Source organism: Geotrypetes seraphini, chromosome 4 (genome assembly GCF_902459505.1).
Source record: "Geotrypetes seraphini chromosome 4, aGeoSer1.1, whole genome shotgun sequence".
Lineage (NCBI taxonomy): Eukaryota > Metazoa > Chordata > Amphibia > Gymnophiona > Dermophiidae > Geotrypetes > Geotrypetes seraphini.
The window spans coordinates 118,397,170-118,416,085 of NC_047087.1; the positions used below are offsets into that span (position 1 = coordinate 118,397,170).

General features: G+C 42.6%; 1 protein-coding gene across 17 annotated transcripts in view; it reads left to right on the forward strand.

Moving 5' to 3' along the window:
• Positions 1–18,916, forward strand: part of ZBTB20 (zinc finger and BTB domain containing 20) — a 1,614,058-nt gene that overhangs the window by 1,557,919 nt on the left and 37,223 nt on the right. The window lies entirely within an intron of this gene.

Genomic DNA, 18,916 nt, shown 5'->3' on the forward strand with positions numbered 1-18,916 from the left:
CCCTCAGTTTCTTAGTTTGCACGGAGCTAAGAAAATGTGTTTCAACGGCCGTTGAAAACTTTTTTGCCTTCCTGCTCTCGCATCAGTGACTTTTCAGTCATTTTTGTGTTATTTTTCTTTTTTATTTCATTTAGTTTGCTATCGGTAAAAAATTTTTTTTTAAATCTCTTTTTTTCTCTTTCGCGGGTTTGGCCCGGCGGTGCCTGTTGTACCACCTTGGCTTCCGACTTCAGTTTTGACAAGGCGGTCTTCCCGTCAATATCACGCCTGCAGATGGGATTTTAAAAGTGCGGTCACTATGCTCGGCCCATCTCTGTGACTGACACACATCGCTGGTGTCTCCAGTGTTTGGGATCGGAGCATAGCCCGGAAACCTGTACCTGGTGTTCTTCTCTTCAGAAGAGGACTTTGAAAAACCGCCTTCTTCAACAGAAACTATTTATTGTTCAGTGTTGCTATGGAGGGGGAGCTGACATCACTTTCAACATCAATGGCGCCGACCAAGACAACACCTCGTACATCGACACCAGCAGAAACATCTCCGGTGTCGCAACCTCCTGTGGGTAAGCTGGCTAAGAAGCCTTCCCCTACCCTATCTTGGACTCAGGTCAAGATGGCATTGAGTTGAGTCATGCCGACCTCGAAAAAGTTCCGTAAGCACCCAGTCCCGATATCAGTGAGTGCCTTAACATCGGCTTCCTCATTACTGGACTGGAGTGCTACATCAGAGGTACCAGTGAAAAAGCCAGCGATACCGGTGCTCTCCCTTAAGCAGAAAATTGATAATTTGCTTCGGGAGGAATTGGGTGAGCATTTTCAAATACTGATGCCAGTCCAACTTATGGCCACGTTGGTACCGACTTTCCCGGCCAAGTCGAAATCGGTTCTCCAGGTGACAACACCGACTGCATCTCTAATTGATGCTCTACTGGTGCAGAGACCATCTACACAGGAGTCAATTAATCTCACTCCACGGCACCTATCATCCTTGACACAAACATCCAGGGAGGCGACTCCGGTGCTGTCCCAAAAGGCCACTAGTAAGACCAAGCATCTGGAAGCTTTGACACTGGGTCTTTGACACTGTCCCTTTTCCATTCATGATTCAGATTTGTTTGGGGACTCAGAGCAGGAACCACTCTCTTCTGAGGATGAGGATTCTTCAGCTTCAGCCTCACGTCAATGTTTTCCACAAGGTACTACGTTGCAGCAGTTCTCTTTTTCCAAGTTTCTTCGGCAAATGTCTGAAGAGCTTTCCATCCCTCTGAAAGCAGACTCTAAAGCAGTTCCTGGAGGCCTTAGATTATGACCAGCTGCCTAAAGATCTGCTAAAACTTCCGCTACATGACATCTTGAGAGAGACTTTTTATAAGAATTTGGAAATGCCTCTCTCTGTTCCAGTGGTTCCTAAAAAGTTGGACTCCCTATATAAAATGGTTCCTCTCCCAGGCTTTGCAAAACCTCAATTCCTTCATGAATCTTTGGTGGTGGAGTCCACCTTAAAGAAATCTACAGGAGCTAGTGTCTATGCCTCTGTCCCTCCAGGCAGAGAGGGTAGGGAAATGGACAAATTTGGCAAACGCCTATATCAGAATGCCATGTTGGCCAATCAAGCTGAAAGTTACAATTTTCACTTTTCGTTTTATTTAAAACATCTGATAAAACAATTTTCAGCTTTTCAACAACTTATTGCTTCTGCTTTCCAACTGCGGAAATATATGGGCTGCACTACGTATGACACCTTTGAGCTCACGTCACATATAGCAGCCAAGTCAGTGGCTATGAGTCACTTGGCGTGGCTTCGTGTTTCTGAGCTTGATGTTAATCATCAAGATCAGTTGGCCAATGTGCCCTGCCTGGGGGATGAGCTCTTTGGTCCATCTATGGACATGACCACTCAGAAGTTTTCTGCCCATGAGACCTGTTGGGACACATTGGTCAAACTGAAAAAGAAGCCTCCACTTCCTAGAGCTTTCCGGCCTGCTTCTTCATATCAATGCAGGTATATTGCTAAACCTGCTCCTTCTCAGCCTAGGAAACAGAAGCAACAACCACGTCAACAGCCTAAACAGCAGCAGGCTCAGCAAAAAACCTACACAGCCTTTTTGACGTGCTCCTCAGGTGCATAGCCACCGTTCCTATTCTCCAACTTCTTCCACAGCCGATCGGAGGATGACTTCAACATTACATCAGTCATTGGGAGCTCATCACCACAGATCTCTGGGTTCTAGACATCATTCGACAGGAGTATGCTCTCCATTTTCATACCCTTCCTCTGGATCATCTTCCAAGAGAGTCTATTTCGGATCCTACACAGTCCTCTCTTCTTCAGGAGATTCAATCCCTCTTCCTCCTAAATGCCATCAAGGAAGTTCCTCTCTCTCAACAACATCAGGACTTCTACTCCCATTACTTCTTGATTCCCAAAAAGAAGGGAGATCTGCGACCCATTCTGGATCTCAGAGATCTCAACAAATTTCTCATCAAGGAGAAATTACGAATGCTCTCCCTTGCCCTGCTTTATCCTCTGCTGGATCAGGACAACTGGCTATGCTCTCTGGATCTCAAAGAAGCCTATACTCGTATTCCAATTCATCAAGCTTCCCGAAAATACCTCCACTTCCAAGTGAATCAGTGTCACTATCAGTACAAAGTCCTTCCGTTTGGACTGGCATCTTCTCCCAGACTCTTCACGAAGTGCCTGATTGTGATGGCTGCATCTCTCCAATCCCAAAGTCTTCAAGTCTTTCCTTACCTGGATGACTGGTTGATCAAAGCTCCTATAAATCAGGGAGTGGCTTTGGCAACATCTCAGACTATTGCCTTTCTTCAAGCTTTGGGATTCAAAGTCAATTTCCCCAAATCCAATCTCATTCCGTCTCAACGCCTTCAGTTCATTGGGACTATACTAGATATGATTCTCATGAGAGCATTTCTCCCTCCAGATCGGCTCCATGCTCTCTTCAGCCTCTGTCAACAGATGTTCTCTGTTCAGACCATCTCCACGAGACGCATGATGGTTTTCCTCAGCCATATGGCTTGCATGGTGCACGTGACTCCACTAGCAAGGCTACATTTTCGCACTTCTCAGTGGACCCTTACTTCCCAATGGTCTCAAGCGACAGATTGGCTATCACAGCATATCTCTGTCACATCATCTCTTCTGCAGTCGCTTCAATGGTGGATGACCTCCTCCAATCTATCCAGAGGTCTTCTTTTCCACTTGCCTCCTCATCTCAAGGTGATCATGACGGATGCTTGGGGAGCTCATATTGAACGGCTTTCAAACCCAGGGTCATTGGTCCACCAGAGAACGAAAGTTTTGCATCAATTTACTAGAGCTCAGAGCGATGTATTATGCCCTCAAGGCTTTTCAACATCTTCTGTGCCCTCAAGTCCTCCTCCTTCGCACAGACAACCAAGTAGCAATGTACATAAACAATGTACATAAACAAGCAAGGAGGTACGGGCTCTCTCCTCCTATGCCAGGAAGCACAGAAAATCTGGCTTTGGGCGACAGCTCACAATCTTTTCTTAAAGGTTGTCTACATTCAAGGGGAGAAGAATTCCCTAGCAAACAACCTCAGCAGAATTTTCAACCTCACAAATGGACTCTCAACTCTGCAGCTCTTCATCCAATCTTTGCTCAATGAGGCACTCCACAAGTGGACTTATTTGCAGCTTCCCACAATCACAAGCTGCCCCAATTCTGCTCCAGACTATACTCTCCTCACCGTCTGGAAGCAGATGCCTTTCTTCTGGACTGGACGAACATGTATCTCTAAACATTTCCGCCCACTCCTCTCATACTAAAGACTCCTTAGATCTACTCCTATTAAGGAAATCTGTAAAGCTGCCACCTGGTCCTCAGTTCATACCTTCACTTCGCATTATTGTCTGGAGTCTTTCTCCAGACGGGATTGGCACTTCGGCCAGTCAGTATTTCAAAATTTATTTTCTTGAAGGCCAACACTCCCACCATCCCATTCTTGTTAACTTGGAGGTCACCCATGTGTGAAAATATGCTGCCTGCTTGTCCTGGGATAAAGCACAGTTACTTACCTTAACAGGTGTTATCTAGGACAGCAGGCAGATATTCTCACAACCCTCCCACTTCCCCTGGTTGGCTTCTTAGCTGGCTTATCTTAACTGAGGGACTATGCGCCTACATTGGGTGGGAAGGCACTCACGCATGCATGGTGCGGGTTGATCACGAACTTTCTAAAACTTAAAGTTGCGATTCACTTTTCAAGTGTCCGTACCGGGGCTCCGTCGATGACGTCACCCATGTGTGAGAATATCTGCCTGCTGTCCCTGGATAACACCTATTATGGTAAGTAACTGTGATTTTTGGGCAGGACGTCCATTTTCAAAGCTGCCAATCGTCTCTTTTATTTTTGAAAATGACCTAGGTATAAGTTTTGGTCCTTAGGATGTCTACCTTTTTTGGCCATTTTCAAAAATAAAAACATCCACGTGAAAAATGCACAAAAGCAAGTTTTCTAGACATACCCAACTACCTTGTCTGGTTGCAGCAGAGAAATCCCCATCAGCTGAGCTGGTTTCGGGGATTCCTGCTAGCTCAGCTGAAGGGGATTACCCCTGCCAGGATCAAGCTGGAGCCCTAAACCCCTTCCCCGTCTTCCCCAACATCCCCCCACATCCCCCCAACATTCCAGGAGCCTCCCCATCACCCAATGCAAAATCATCAGGAGGGACGTCATTCTCTGAACTTGCTGAGAATGACAGGCCTTCCAATGCATCTGTAGGCAGTGGATCTAAGTACAAGGTGAGGCTAACATGTTATATACAGAGGGAACCAGGAGGGACAGACTTGGTTTATTCACAACTGAATTAGCTTGTTTGTATAAACTTATCTAATGGTTTATAAGCACTATAGAGATAGATTTAACATGCGTTTAATGCTTTATAAAATTATCTTACATGCAGATAGTGGCTATTAAAATATGCAGGGGAATGCAAATATAAAACATAGATCTACTTTTATGTGGCTCGCATGTAAGTAGGAGTAAATTTTCAGCAAATATGTGTACATTACAAAACATGTGCATACATATTACTGGGTAGCTTAGTAGTTAGAGAATTGATTTGCTAACAAGGGAAGCCAGGGTTCAAATCCCACTTCTCCCACTGACACTCTTTACCACACACACACACACTCATACACTCACACACACACACACACACACACACACACACTCATTCATCTGAATATGTAACTCATCTTGGGCTCAGAGTTGGAAAAGTCTAGTAATTAAATCAAAATTCTAAATATTCATCAGAGCAGATGTGAATTTGCCTGCTAATGGAGGATAATTCAAGGAGCCTGTTCTATAAAAGCCTGTTCAATGCCAACTCCAGACTCCGTCCCTTCTTTCTTGCAGCACTGTATGCCTGGAACAGGCTGCCTGAATCAATATGATATGCTCCATCCCTTGCAGTATTCAAATCCAAGCTAAAAGCCTACTTTTTTGAAACTGCTTTCAACTCTTAACTCCCACTCACTGCTGTTGGATACCTATGCCCACTATATTATTTCTTCTACCATAATCTCCCCAACCCTGAGATGTCCTGTCTATCTAAATTAGATTGTAAGCTCTTCTGAGCAGGGACTGGCTATTCTATGTTAAAAATAGTAGTAGTAGTAAAAAGGAATGAATATTAACATAAATATTCTCAAATGAGCAGAGGATATTTCAATAAATGATATTCTGTTTTCATCTACTCAGGAGTTAGCTGATCAATCTATTCCCGCAAACCGGGTTTTGCAGAAGTGTAATGCTTACAGCTTTCAGCACCTCCCACATTGCCAGTGGAGTGGAGTGCCCCCTTCAGTTTTTCCTTCTGTAAACAAACTGTGCAGAGTTGTTTCTGGTCTGCTGTACTTAGTTTGTATATTGTATATTGTGCAAAACTATATTTTGGGCCCTGCTCTTTTGGGCTTCCACTTGAATTGGTGTTGGCCTCTTTTGGGCTACAGTGCTATGTATCTTTATTCATAATACCCAAAATTTTGTTCTTTAATATCATCCTCCCAGCTCACTTAGCCCAGTTATTACAGTGATAGTCCTCAGCCTGTACACTACATTTCTTTCCAGAACCTCAGATTCATGTATTCCTCTTCTGACTAGTACTACCAGGTACCATTGCACAATAACTGGGACATTCTCTCCTCATTCCCTAGGTATTCCTACTCACCGCAGTCTTTGGAGAGCTTTGATTAAATTGTAATATCTTAACAAAAATAGTATGTGATATCTAAATTTAAAAGAGATTTTGTTTTCTGGGCTTCAGGAAATGCACGTTTTGAGTGAAATGTTTGAAATTATTTAAATGTTGTGGTGACTTTATAAACTTGCAATAAGGTTATCATATGGTAACTGCCAAAGTTACCACACAGTAACTTCAAAGCTTGAATGATATTGAGGGCATTCCCAGCATTTTCTTTACAGATACCAAAGATAATATGCTTTATTTGGTGCCTAAAAAATCAGCACCAAAAAAGTGCTATTCTGTAAACTGCATTTAAAGGCAGGCATGGTTTATGGAATAGCACTTATGTCCAGCAACCATGACTAAATTTATTGTATAATTATGTGTGTAATATAAAGGGACACTCTAGATCAGTGGTCTCAAACTCAAACCCTTTGCAGGACCACATTTTGAATTTGTCAGTACTTGGAGGGCCTCAGAAAAAAATAGTTAATGTCGTATTAAAGAAATAACAATTTTGCATGAGGTAAAACTCTTTATAGTTTATAAATCTTTCCTTTTGGTTAAGTCTTAATAATAATATTGTAATTTATAGCTAAAGAGACATAGGATCAAGAAACTGTTTTATTTTACTGTTATGATTATGATAAACATACCGAGGGCCTCAAAATAGTACCTAGCAGGCCGCATGTGGCCCCCGGGCCGTGAGTTTGAGACCACTGCTCTAGATCTACCCATGACCCACCCCTCAACTACTCATGTATAAAATTTAAGTGCTGATGCCACACCTAAATTTATGCACATAACTCTTAATTGATTCTAATTAATGTCTAATTTCTTTTTAAAATGGCAATTATTGGTGCTAAATAGCTGCTTGTTCAATTAAATTATGTGTGCAATTTGGATATGTGACCAAAATTGTGCATGCAAGTTTTGGCACTTTTTATAGAATTAAAGGGTTACTGTGCATTAATGGAAATGTGATGTAGCTGTATTTACTGAGATAGTGATACCTGCCATAGTTAACATGCAGTAAGTACCTTTATTACATTACATTAGTGATTTCTATTCCGCCATTCCTTATTAACTGAAAGCCATAGCCCCAGTCTTTTTTTTTTAAAATTTTCTCTTTATTGATTCTCAAATTTACGTCACCAACAAAAGTTTGGAGATTTAACAGAAATTACAGAAATACGAGGGTTATTTCATAAATATGCACACTATTTTTTTTCAGTTTACATGTTTTGTTTTGTTTTTTTCAAGTATTTTTTTACAGTCCTTCAATATAGTCTTCTTGCTTTGCAATGATCGAGTCCCAACGTCCGGGAAGCTTCATTATTCCATCCATCCAAGACACCATTTTTGTTCAGTTGCTGAATGGTTTGGGTAATGGCAGAAGAAAACTCTTCCAAAGATGCAAAAGGATGTCCACGCATAGGTTGTTTCAACTTTGGATAAAGGTCAAAGTTTGGTGGACTTATGTCTGGACTGTTGGGAGCATGAGGTAACACCTCCCAGCCATATTCGCATAGTTTTTCAATGACGACATTCCCTATGTGCGGGTGAGCGTTGTCTTGAAGAATGAGTGGCTCAGCCAAGAGCAACTGAAGTCAAGTTTTGTGTAATTTTCTGCGCATTCTTTGCAAAAAATTATGATAATACACTGCTGGGATACTTCTTCCACATGGAGCTTTGTCTGAGATGATGATGCCTTCATGATCATAAGCAAAAATCATCATTTGTTTGACTTTTGATTGAGCTTGTCGAAATTTTTTGGTCGTGGGGAAGATGGAGCTCTCCACTCGTTGGACTCTGATTTCAGCTCTGGCTCAAAGTCTCTGACCCACGTTACATCAATAGCAACAATGTGATTCAAGAAAGCCTGACCTTCAATGTTGAATCTTTGTTTCAGCACGGTTGCATTGTCCAGACATCTCTGCTGCTGTTCAGCAATCAAGAAGTGGGGGACCCATCGCGCAGAAATTTTTCTCTTTTTTAAATCATTTGTCAGAATTAGATATACTGATGTCGGTGGAATCCCTGTGGTTTCAGAAAGTTCCTTGCATGTTGTGCGACGATCTTGTTCAACAGAATCAGCCACGAGTTTCACACATCGTTCATCAGTTGTTGATTTCGGCCTTCCTGGTCTTGTATCATCATCTATGCTCACACGACCACTCTGAAAACGAGTTGCCTACCAAGAAACTATACTAGTGTCCACTGTTTCCTGACCCAAGATTTTGGAAGCAGCTTGCATCTGAAGATCATCTTCTTTTGGAGCAAACTCCAAACTCCTAGAGGTCTGCCCCCCTTGCTCGTCAGGAATATCATCCTGCCTGGATTCTGCTGTCGAATGCTGACCCTCTGGCAAACTTTCACCCAGACAGGGAGGAGCTGTTCGTTCTACGGGGCTCAAAGACGCCTCATTCAAATTGCAGCCCAAGACAAAAGTTCCGGGAATAACTGAGGGAGAGAAAGTCACTGGTCCCACTGGACCTTGGAAAGAGTCGAGAGTCGTCTGTCTCATCCCCGGATTGGAAGGTGCCACCGGGGGAGGCTTCCACATTTTTCCTCTCCTCTTCCCCATCTTTCACTGACAGGCAAATAAGGTATGACTGGTGAACTCTTCAAAACCACCAAGCCCGTGTGCAGCTTTTCAGTGCGCACTGCAGTCTGTGCTAAGATGTTAACACGGGAATTAGCCTGCACTGTCAAGTTGTCACAATGTTAGTGTGTGCCATTCTCATGTTAGCTGCTTAGAACAGCTTAGTAAATAGCCTTTTTGATGAACTGTTTAGTCACAGATCTCTGGGTGATGAAAATATACATAATTCCAGACATTTGAAGCCTGTTGAAGCTAGATCCATGTACACATGATGGTGGGAAATTGAGGATCCTAAATGTTATGCATGCTTTTTTAAAAAGTTTAAATTAGTACAACCAAGATCCTAAAGATCTGATGAAAGCACCTAATTAAATAGATGGCATAAAATCACTGGGCCCAATTTTCTGCTGGCAGCATTCAGCGTTTTGCTGACTGCCACCAGTGTTAAACTGGAAATTCAGTACCTGGCCATATCCAGGCTTTGTCAACTGAATTTCTGGTTTGTGAGAACTGTTGAAATGCAGCGTTCAGCACTTAACTGACTATGGGTCACCACTAGTGCTGCCCGATTCACGATTCAAATTGATTCACCGATTCGAATCAGGTGAATCGATTCAAATCGATTCAGTTTTTTAAAAAAAATCGGCCTCCTGATTCAATGGCCGACCCTTCTCCCGTGCCTTCCTAAAGCAGGAGCTGCAGCGCTGCCTCTTGCTGGCCATCCGCTGCTGATCCTGCTTGAGGGGGGAGGGTTGGTCAGAAAGGCCTCCCCCAGCTTCCCCGCTCTTGCCTCCCCCAGCTTCCCCGCTCTTACCTCCTATAGGCTAATAGGGCAGCTTGCAGGCTCACTGGTGTTATAGCGATACCTGCAGCTGCCCGTGGTCCTCAGCGGCACATTCTTTCTGCCGCGATCCTGCCCCTGCTCTGACATCAGGGGCAGGATTGCAGCAGAGAGAACGTGCCGCTGAGGACCACGGGCAGCTGCAGGGATCGCATAACACAGGGCGGAGCGCAGGCGGGGAGCAGTCAGATTCGAAGACGTGCTGAGACTGCAGAGAGTCACCACCGGTAAGTACTGAGCTCTATAGCCGTGCCGCTGCCCTATTATGGGAGCCTGGGCCTTAGGATGGGGTTAACTAGCTGCCTTGAGCCTTATAGGTGCGTTATTGCCTTACTGTCTCCACAGTCTCCTGGAAGAGGTGTTGGAGACAGAGACTGTGTCTGAATTCAAAAGGGCCTGGGATAGGCACGTGGGATCTCTCGAAGAGAGAAAGAGATAATGGTTACTGCGGATGGGGAGACTGGTTGGGCCATTTGGCCATTATCTGCCATCACGTTTCTATGTTTCTAAGACTTCTGAGGAAATTTTTAAAAAGTTATGGGATAGGAGGTAATGTTCTATTATGGATTAAGATCTGTTTAAAAGATACGTAGCAAACAGACAGTAGGGTTAAATGGTCAGTTAGGGTGCTGGTCTTTGACCGGAGGGCCGCCGCGTGAGCAGACTGCTGGGCATGATGGACCACTGGTCTGACCCAGAAGCAGCAATTCTTATCTTTCTTATCTTACCAGCGAGCCTGAAGACTGCCCTATTAGCATTAAGGAGGTAAAAGCAGGGAAGGTGCAGGCTGCGGGAAGAGCAGGCATTCATTCGCGGTGGGGGGGGAGCAGGTCTTTGCAGTGGGAGCAGGAGAAAATGTGCCTTCATGGTGGGGGGGGAGCAGGCGTTCATTCGTGACGGGGAGAGCAGGCCTTCGCGGCGGGGAGGAGGAGAAAATGTGCCTTCGCGGCAGGGGGGGGATTAGCCCTTCGTGGAGGGAGCAGGCCTTCGCGCGGGGAGGAAGAAAGGAAGTGCCTTCCTGGGGGGAACAGGCCTTCCCTTCCTGGGGGGAACAGGCCTTCGTGGGGGGAACAGGTCTTCATGGTGGGGAGCAGGCCTTCAAGGCAGGGAGGCAGGCCTGTGCAGAGGGAAGAGGAGGAAGGAGTAAGAGAGGGGAGGGGAGATGCCAAACCTGGGGTGAAGTGAAGGGAAGAGAGAGACCAAACCAAAAAGAAGGAGAGGAAAGCAGAGGAGAGGTGCTGGACTAATGGGAAGAGAGGGAGAGAGAAAAGCAAGACCACAAGGGGAAGGGTACAAGAGGGACAGATACTGCTCCAAAGTAGGTGGGCAGGGTGCAGGATGGCAGGAACGATAGTAGGAGAAAGCCTGTACCTGGGGAAGGGGATACAAGAGGTAAGGAAGAGAGAAAGAAGCTGGATATGGGGAGAGATAAGATGCTGGGCTTGGAGGGAGCATAGGAACGGGGACAGTACTGGAGAGGAGAATAGGGACAGGGACACAGAAGAGAGATGCTGGATGAAAGGGTAGTTGAGAAAAGGAGAGATGGTGGATCTGTGGATGGTGGGGGTCCATTGCTGCAGCTGCGGGGGGATGGAAATGAAAAAAAGGAAAGATGCCAGATCTCTGGGGGAGGAAAGGGAAACAGAAGGGAGAACAGAGATGGAAGATGGATGGTTAGCACGGAGAAAGAAGGAGAGCCTGATCAGAAGACAACCATTTGAAAAATGACCAGACAACAAAAGGTAGGAAAAATAATTTTATTTTCTGTTTTGTAATTACAATATGTCATATTTGAAATGTGTATCTTTCCAGAGCTGGTGTTGTACTGCAAATGTGAGCTAGGATTTAATAGAGAGAGGAAAAGTATTTTTTGTTTGTTTATTTTGTTTACACCATAGTGCAAGCGTGGTTAGGAGAAGGCAAAGGGGGTGAAGAGGCTATAAAATAAAACCACCATGATGTTTAAAAAAAAACCACCCAATTGGGCAGGAAAATTGAATCGAATCGAAAAATCGATTCAATAGGCTGAATCGAATCGAAATGAAATTTTTTTTTCCTGAATCTGGAAGCATTAGTCACCACATAAAGGCCCTCTTTTACTAAGCCATGGTAGAGGTTTCTACTATGAACCAGGGTGCTAAATGTTCCAATGCTGTTCTGACGCTACTCTGCCGGTCATAAAAATTCACAGAAATGAGCATTAGAGTATTTAGCGCTCTGAGCCACGGTTGAAACCTCTACCACTGCTTAGTAAAAGGGAGAGAAAGATAGGACTGACTATTATGCAGTCCTACTTATACTACGATCTTAGCCAGTTAAATGCTGAATATTGGCACTTAACCAGCCAAGTGCTGAATCCATCCCCAGAACACCCCCAAAATAGCCAGTTTAGTGCTGTTGAAAATTAATGGTTATCATCAAATAGGTGATGTAACTGACCAGAAGCCATTTCTGACTGGTTAAATTGCTTTGAATATCGATCCAACTGAAATCACATTTTACAGAAATTTTCAAATTTCTATTTTCCTTACCACAATTTCCCTTTCAGAACTGAGCAGTTTTACAAGTAGCTTAGAGCATCTCAGAAGAACATAAATCTGAAATAATTTCAACATTAAAAGAGCTATCAAGTTGCTTGATTTAAATGGCTGCAAAGACCAAAATATCTTGAAATGAATTCCAACATTTAAGCATACCTTCAATAAGTTATGAGATGAAAATTAGATCTTGGGGTTGCTCCATAATTTAAGAGATGAATTTGTCATTGTAACTTGAATTTTATGGTTAAGTCAGTGGTAAAAATGTAAAATTGAGAGTTAAAGTACATGCAGGTCTTTCTTTTGGATACAAGAATTTTCTCTTTATAGTTTAGAAATATTATATTTGTAGGGCCCAGTATTCAAAGGATTTATGCTCCTAACTTTGAGCAATGCTCATAAAATTGACCGCTTTGAAAATTTACTAAGGTTGAGTACATAAATCTTTATTCAAAAAGCCCAATATTCAGCCTTCAGCGATCAGTGTTTTGCTGACCATCACTGGCATTAAACCCAGAAATTCAGTGTCAGGCCATATCTGGGCACTGGAATTGAATTTTCTGGTTTCTGGAAACAGCCAACACATAGCTGGTTAAGTGCAATATTCAGCACTTAACTGGCCATGGATTACCACATAAAGATAGAACTGACTTTTATGCAGTCTTGTGTATGTGGTTAATCTGGCTGGTTAAGTGTTGAATATTGGCATTTAACTGGTCGAGTGGGTGGCTCTACCCCCTGGAATGCCCCCAAAACATCTAGTTTTCAGTTAGGCATTAACCAGTTATTTTCAGTGGCACTAGACATATTAAACATAGCGAGGGAGGTGCGGGGGAGGGGGTGGACTTCCCCAGGTGCTGTCTTGATAAGGCACCTTGCCTCATCTTTGCCTATTTATCTCTTCAAAATCTTCAATGGTAGCATCGCTCACGCTGGCCTCAGTTCTCCTTCTGATGTCACTTCCTGAACCCTCTAGGAAATGCTGCTCACTGTGCCAAAAATTTTGAAGAAGTACAGGGGGATGTGCGACAGGAAAGAGGAATGCGGGGGGGGGGGTCACACAAAACAAGGAAGAGTGTGGGGAGTGCACAGCAGAGCGATGCCGGGCGCCTCCTTTCCTTGCTATGCTGCTGCCTGTATGGTCCATCTAGTCTGCCCAACAGGATAAACTCATGTACTTGGTTTGTCCTTGCCATTTTCAGGGCACAGACTGCCTGACGCTGGCCTATTTGTTCAACTGTGATCAGGGTTCAGATCGTAGAAGTCTGCTGAGCAGTGGCCCATTTGTTCAGCCACAATCAGTCACAGGCCATAGAAGTCTGCCCAGCACTGGATTTGCTTCTGAATTACTCATGTTGCTATCTAATCACTAAACTTGTTTGGTTCCATGCCTTCCATACAGGATTCCTTTCATTTATCCTATTCATTTTTTAATTCTATTACTATTGTCATCTCCACCACCTCCCGTGGGAGGGCATTCCAAGCATCTATCACTCCTTCCATGGGTTCCTTCAGTATCCTGGGATGTATATACCATGATATACCAGGTGATTTATTACTCTTTAACTTATCAATTTGGCTTAGTACATCTTCCATGTTCACCAAGATTTCTTTCAGTTCCTCCACATCATCACCCTTGAAAACCATTTCTGGTTCAGGTAGATGTCTTACATCTTCTTTCACGAAGACCGAAGCACAGAATTCATTCAGTCTCTTCACTATGGCCTCATCCTCCCTCAGCGCCCCTTTTGCTTCTTAATCATCCAACTGTTCCATGGATTTCCTCACAGGTTTTCTGCTCCTGATGTACCTAAAAAAATTACCTTGAGTTTTTGCTTCTTTAGCAATTTTCTCATCATATTCTTTTCTAACTTTCTTTATCAATGCTTTGCATCTAATTTGCCAGTGCTTATGTCTCTTATTTTCTTCATTTGGATTCTTTTTCTATTCTTTAAAGGATGTTTTTTTGGTTCTAATAGCCTCTTTCACTTCACCTTTTAACCATGCTGACTCTCATGTCCTCGTTTTTCCACCTTTGTTAACATGTGGAATACATCTGGTCTGGGCTTCCACACCTGTTTTAGAGTCCTAACCTTTGCCACCAATTTGTTTAGCTTCTTTTTAACCATTTCCTTATTTTAGCTACCTGTTGTGCCATTTCAGCTACCTGCTTTCACTTACAATGTGGCGATATGATTAGTCCTAACTTTTACCACCTACTGTGCATTTTTAACCATCTTCTGGTTTATTTTGATGTATTTTTCCTTCTACTTATGTTTTCATAGTGTGTTGAACCATTGAGCTATTTATTGCTATATTTCATATGTTTCATTCACTCTACACACAGGGAAGGTGTTGTAACAAAAGTCAATCAAAATATGTATATAAAGTCAAAACAAGACCTGACTATACTGTAAACCAGTGCAGAGAGAGTGAAAATTACTTATAAAGTATGCTCAGAGAAGTGAAACTCTGAAGAGGGGGTGAAAACCCTCTCTTAGGGTAAGAGTTTACCATCCAGTCATTGCATAAATAGTTCAAATAATCACTCTCTGAGAACTAGTGAAAAAATCAAAAAAATTTTATCTTGATACTATTTAAATGCAGTCCAAATTCAAAGATTCTAATATATGATAAATCTCACTGGATTGTTGGTGCACTTATCTTGTAGAGATAAACTTATTTTGGGGGTCTCAACGTGGCCCCGTTTCATGGTCTGCTTCAGGAGACCCAAAAGACAATCTTTAAAGCACACTGTAAGCTGTAATACATTTCAATGAGATGATCGTTTGCAGGATCAATGAGATGATCGATTGCAGGAGGTATTCAAAATGTTCCAAAACCCTTACCCTAAGAGAGGGTTTTCACCCCCTCTTCAGAGTTTCACTTCTCTGAGCATACTTTATAAGTAATTTTCACTCTCTCCGCACTGGTTTACAGTATAGTCAGGTCTTGTTTTGACTTTATATTTCATATGTTTGGCAATTTTATGTTGTTGCTTTTATTTTGGTACAATTTTAATTTATTTTAAAACACTTGTAGCCATTTGATATTTTATATTTAGCTTATCATTCCACTTTAAGGTATGCAGTGTGCCCATCTAGCTTGCCCTTTGCAATATTGTTCAGTGTTGATTTTCCTTCATTCATTCACATATATTACATGTTTGATAACACTGCACAACAATTTTTTGGTTAAGTCTTGATTCCTGAAAAGTTTTTGGTGATTATGACAGGTACCAACTTGGTATGCTCAAATATGGTTTTGGTTTTACTGCATCACGTAAGAACTATGAGAAATAGACATTTTTATGTTTACTGACAATAAAATATATAGTCAAGTTTACGTTTCGCACAAGCGACTAAATGAAACAGAATTAAAAGTGTTTTGCTCCCGAGTTTCTTTTATATTCAGTGTCTGGTGCATCACGTTGTAGCATCCAACAATAGTCGGCAAGCATTGACGGATTCCAATTGCCCTGGTATCGTTTCTTCATCGTAGCTATGTCTTGATGAAACCTTTCACCGTGCTCGTCACTCACAGCACCGAGATTTGCGGGGAAGAAGTCCAAGTGTGAATGGAGGAAATGAATCTTGAGTGACATATTGCACTTCATTCTCTTGTATGCTTTGAGAAGTTTGTCTACCAACTGAATGTAGTTTGGGGCTCTGTAATTGCCCAGAAAATTGTCAACAACGTCTTTCAAGGCTTTCCAGCCAATTTTTTCCGGCCCAACTAACAGATCTTCAAATCGCTTGTCACTCATAACATGTCTGATCTGGGGGCCAACAAAAATACCCTCTTTGATCTTGGCATCAGTTATTCTTGGGAACATCTGTCTTAAATAACGAAAACCTTCCCCTTCCTTGTTCATTGCTTTCACAAAATTCTTCATGAGTCCCAGTTTAATGTGAAGAGGAGGCAAAAATATCTTTGTCGGGTCAACAAGCGATTCATGTGCTACATTTTTCTGTCCTGGAACTAACTTTTTACGGAGTGGCCAGTTCTTTCTAGAATAGTGCGACTCTCTGTCTCGGCTGTCCCATTCGCAGATGAAACAGCAGTACTTTGTATAGCCAAGCTGCAGTCCTAGTAACAGAGCAACGACTTTGAGGTCTCCACAGATATTCCAGTTATACCTGGTATACTGGACATACTTTAGTAACATTTCCATATTCTCATATGTTTCTTTCATATGTGCTGCATAGCCAACAGGTACTGAAGGATAAACGTTGCCATTGTGCAACAGAACAGCTTTCAGGCTTAACATTGACGAATCAATGAAAAGACGCCACTCTTCCGGGTTGTGATCACAACCAAAGACCGAGAACAATCCTTCAATGTCACAACAGAAACAGAGACTGTCGACTTGTGCAAAAAATTTGGTTATATCATGATGCCGGTCTCGAAACACAGAAATTTTCGTACCTGGTGATAGCAAACACCATTCCTGCAGTCTCGAACCTAGCAGCTCAGCTTTTGCTTTTGACAGACCCAAATCTCTGACCAAATCGTTCAATTCGGACTGTGTTATCAGATGTGGATCGCCTGATGAGGATGGTTCAAAATCCGGGTCAATGTCACTGTTAGAACCCTGCACTGCAGTTTCTTCATCTGGTTCGTCTAAGGTCCAATCCTCTGGTGGTTTCGGAACTGGAAGACTGTCATCATGTGGCATGGGTCTCATTGCTGAAGGCAGATTAGGATATTCAATTGACTTCTTGTTTTTGGCAGAGAAACCAGACACATTAGTCAAACAGAAATAACAGTCCGTCACATGGTCTTTCTGTTCTCGCCATATCATCGGAACAGCAAATGGCATCGTCTTTCGAGTACCTCTGAGCCAGGCTCTCAGACTAACAGCACATGTCGCACAGCAAATGTGAGGCGCCCATTGCTTGTCTTGATCACCTATTTTGCAGCCAAAATACAGATGATAGGCTTTCTTTACAAGGGCAGTCATCGAACGTCTCTGAGGCGTAAGTGTATATTCCCCACAGATATAGCAGAATGTGTCGCGGCTGTTACGACACCGACGAGACATATTGCCCGACACCAAAACGTCTATAGCATCAAGCTTACTTACTGTTATATTGCTACAGCTACTATACTACTATACTTTACTATACTGATACTATATACACACACGGACTATCTATATTAACCAAATGAGCAGGATCGGTGTATGGAAGCCACCATTATAGCATGGTGAGACAGCGCAAGCTCGTTCAGACCTGCCCAGACATGCCCAGGATGTCATCTTCCATAAAACAGCTTCCAACCTGGCTAGATTTTATGCATGGACATACCCAGGCGGCACAAACCGTTGTTGATAAGACACTTATGGGAGAAAAAATTGTTTGCATCCAAATATAAGAAAAAATCACGACAAAATTGAAGATTTCTCTGAAATGGTACGTGATGGGTAATTTTTGATGTAATATTCATGATCAGCACCCAAAATTCTATAAGAAACACCCAGCAGTGTTCAGGAATCAAAAACTTTGTTGTGCAGTGTAATCTTATGACTCTTCTACATTTCTTCCCATATGTTTTCTTAATTTTAATTTTACTTTCCCTATTGTTTTTATATATTTTTTGTAAAGTATTTCTTATTGTATGACAGGGAATTTAGGCCATTGTTGTGTAGTGCTTGCTCTTACAAGCACTTGAACTCAATCAAAAACTCATCTTTTTCAAGATATTTAGCAAACTAATTTAAATCATCCTTAGGTTATGTTATTTTTAATCTTTTGTTCACCGCATTGAACTTACGGTTATGCGGTTTATAAGTACAATGTTATGTTATGTTATACAGTATGGGACACATAATAAAAAATGTCCAATCTCTTCTGCCATGACATTCCTACCCCCCCCCCCGATACATTGCAGTAGAAGGGATGTCTAGTCCCTCCTGCTAAACCCCCCCCCCCTCCCGAACCGGCACACTCTTCACCTGCAGGAGGAATGCCCAGCTAAGAAAGACTATGAAGAGAAACTTGCAAAAGAAGCAAAAACTCATATCAAAATTTTTTTAGGTACATCAGAAGCAGAAAAACCTGTGAGGGAATCTGTGGGACCGTTAGATGATCAAGGAGTAAAAGTGGCACTCAGGGAGGATAAGGCCATAGCGGAAAGACTGAATGAATTCTTTCCTTCGGTCTTTATGGAAGAAGATGTAAAAGATCTACCTGAACCGGAAATGGTTTTCAAGAGTGATGTTGCGGAAGAACTGAAAGAAATCTCAGTGAATATGAAAGATGTACTGAGCCAAATTGACAAGTTAAAAAGTGATAAATCGCCAGGACCGGATGGTATACAGGGTATTAAAAGAACTCAAAAATGAAATTGCTGACCTGCTGTTAGTGTAACCTGTCACTAAAATCAATGTTACGCCGGGGATTTGGAAAATTACAGACCGGTAAGCCTCACTTCAGTGCCGTGCAAAATGGTAGAAACGATTATAAAAAATAAAATTGTGGAACATGTAGAGAAGCATGATTTAATGAGACTGAGTCAGCATGGGTTCAGCCGAGGGAGATCTTGCCTCACAAATTTGCTTGGCTTCTTTGAAGGTGTGAATAAACATGTGGATAAAGGTGAGACGGTTGATATAGTATATGTAGATTTTCAGAAAGCTTTTAATAAAGTTCCTCACGAGAGGCTCCTGAAAAAATTAAAGTGTCATTGGATAGGTGG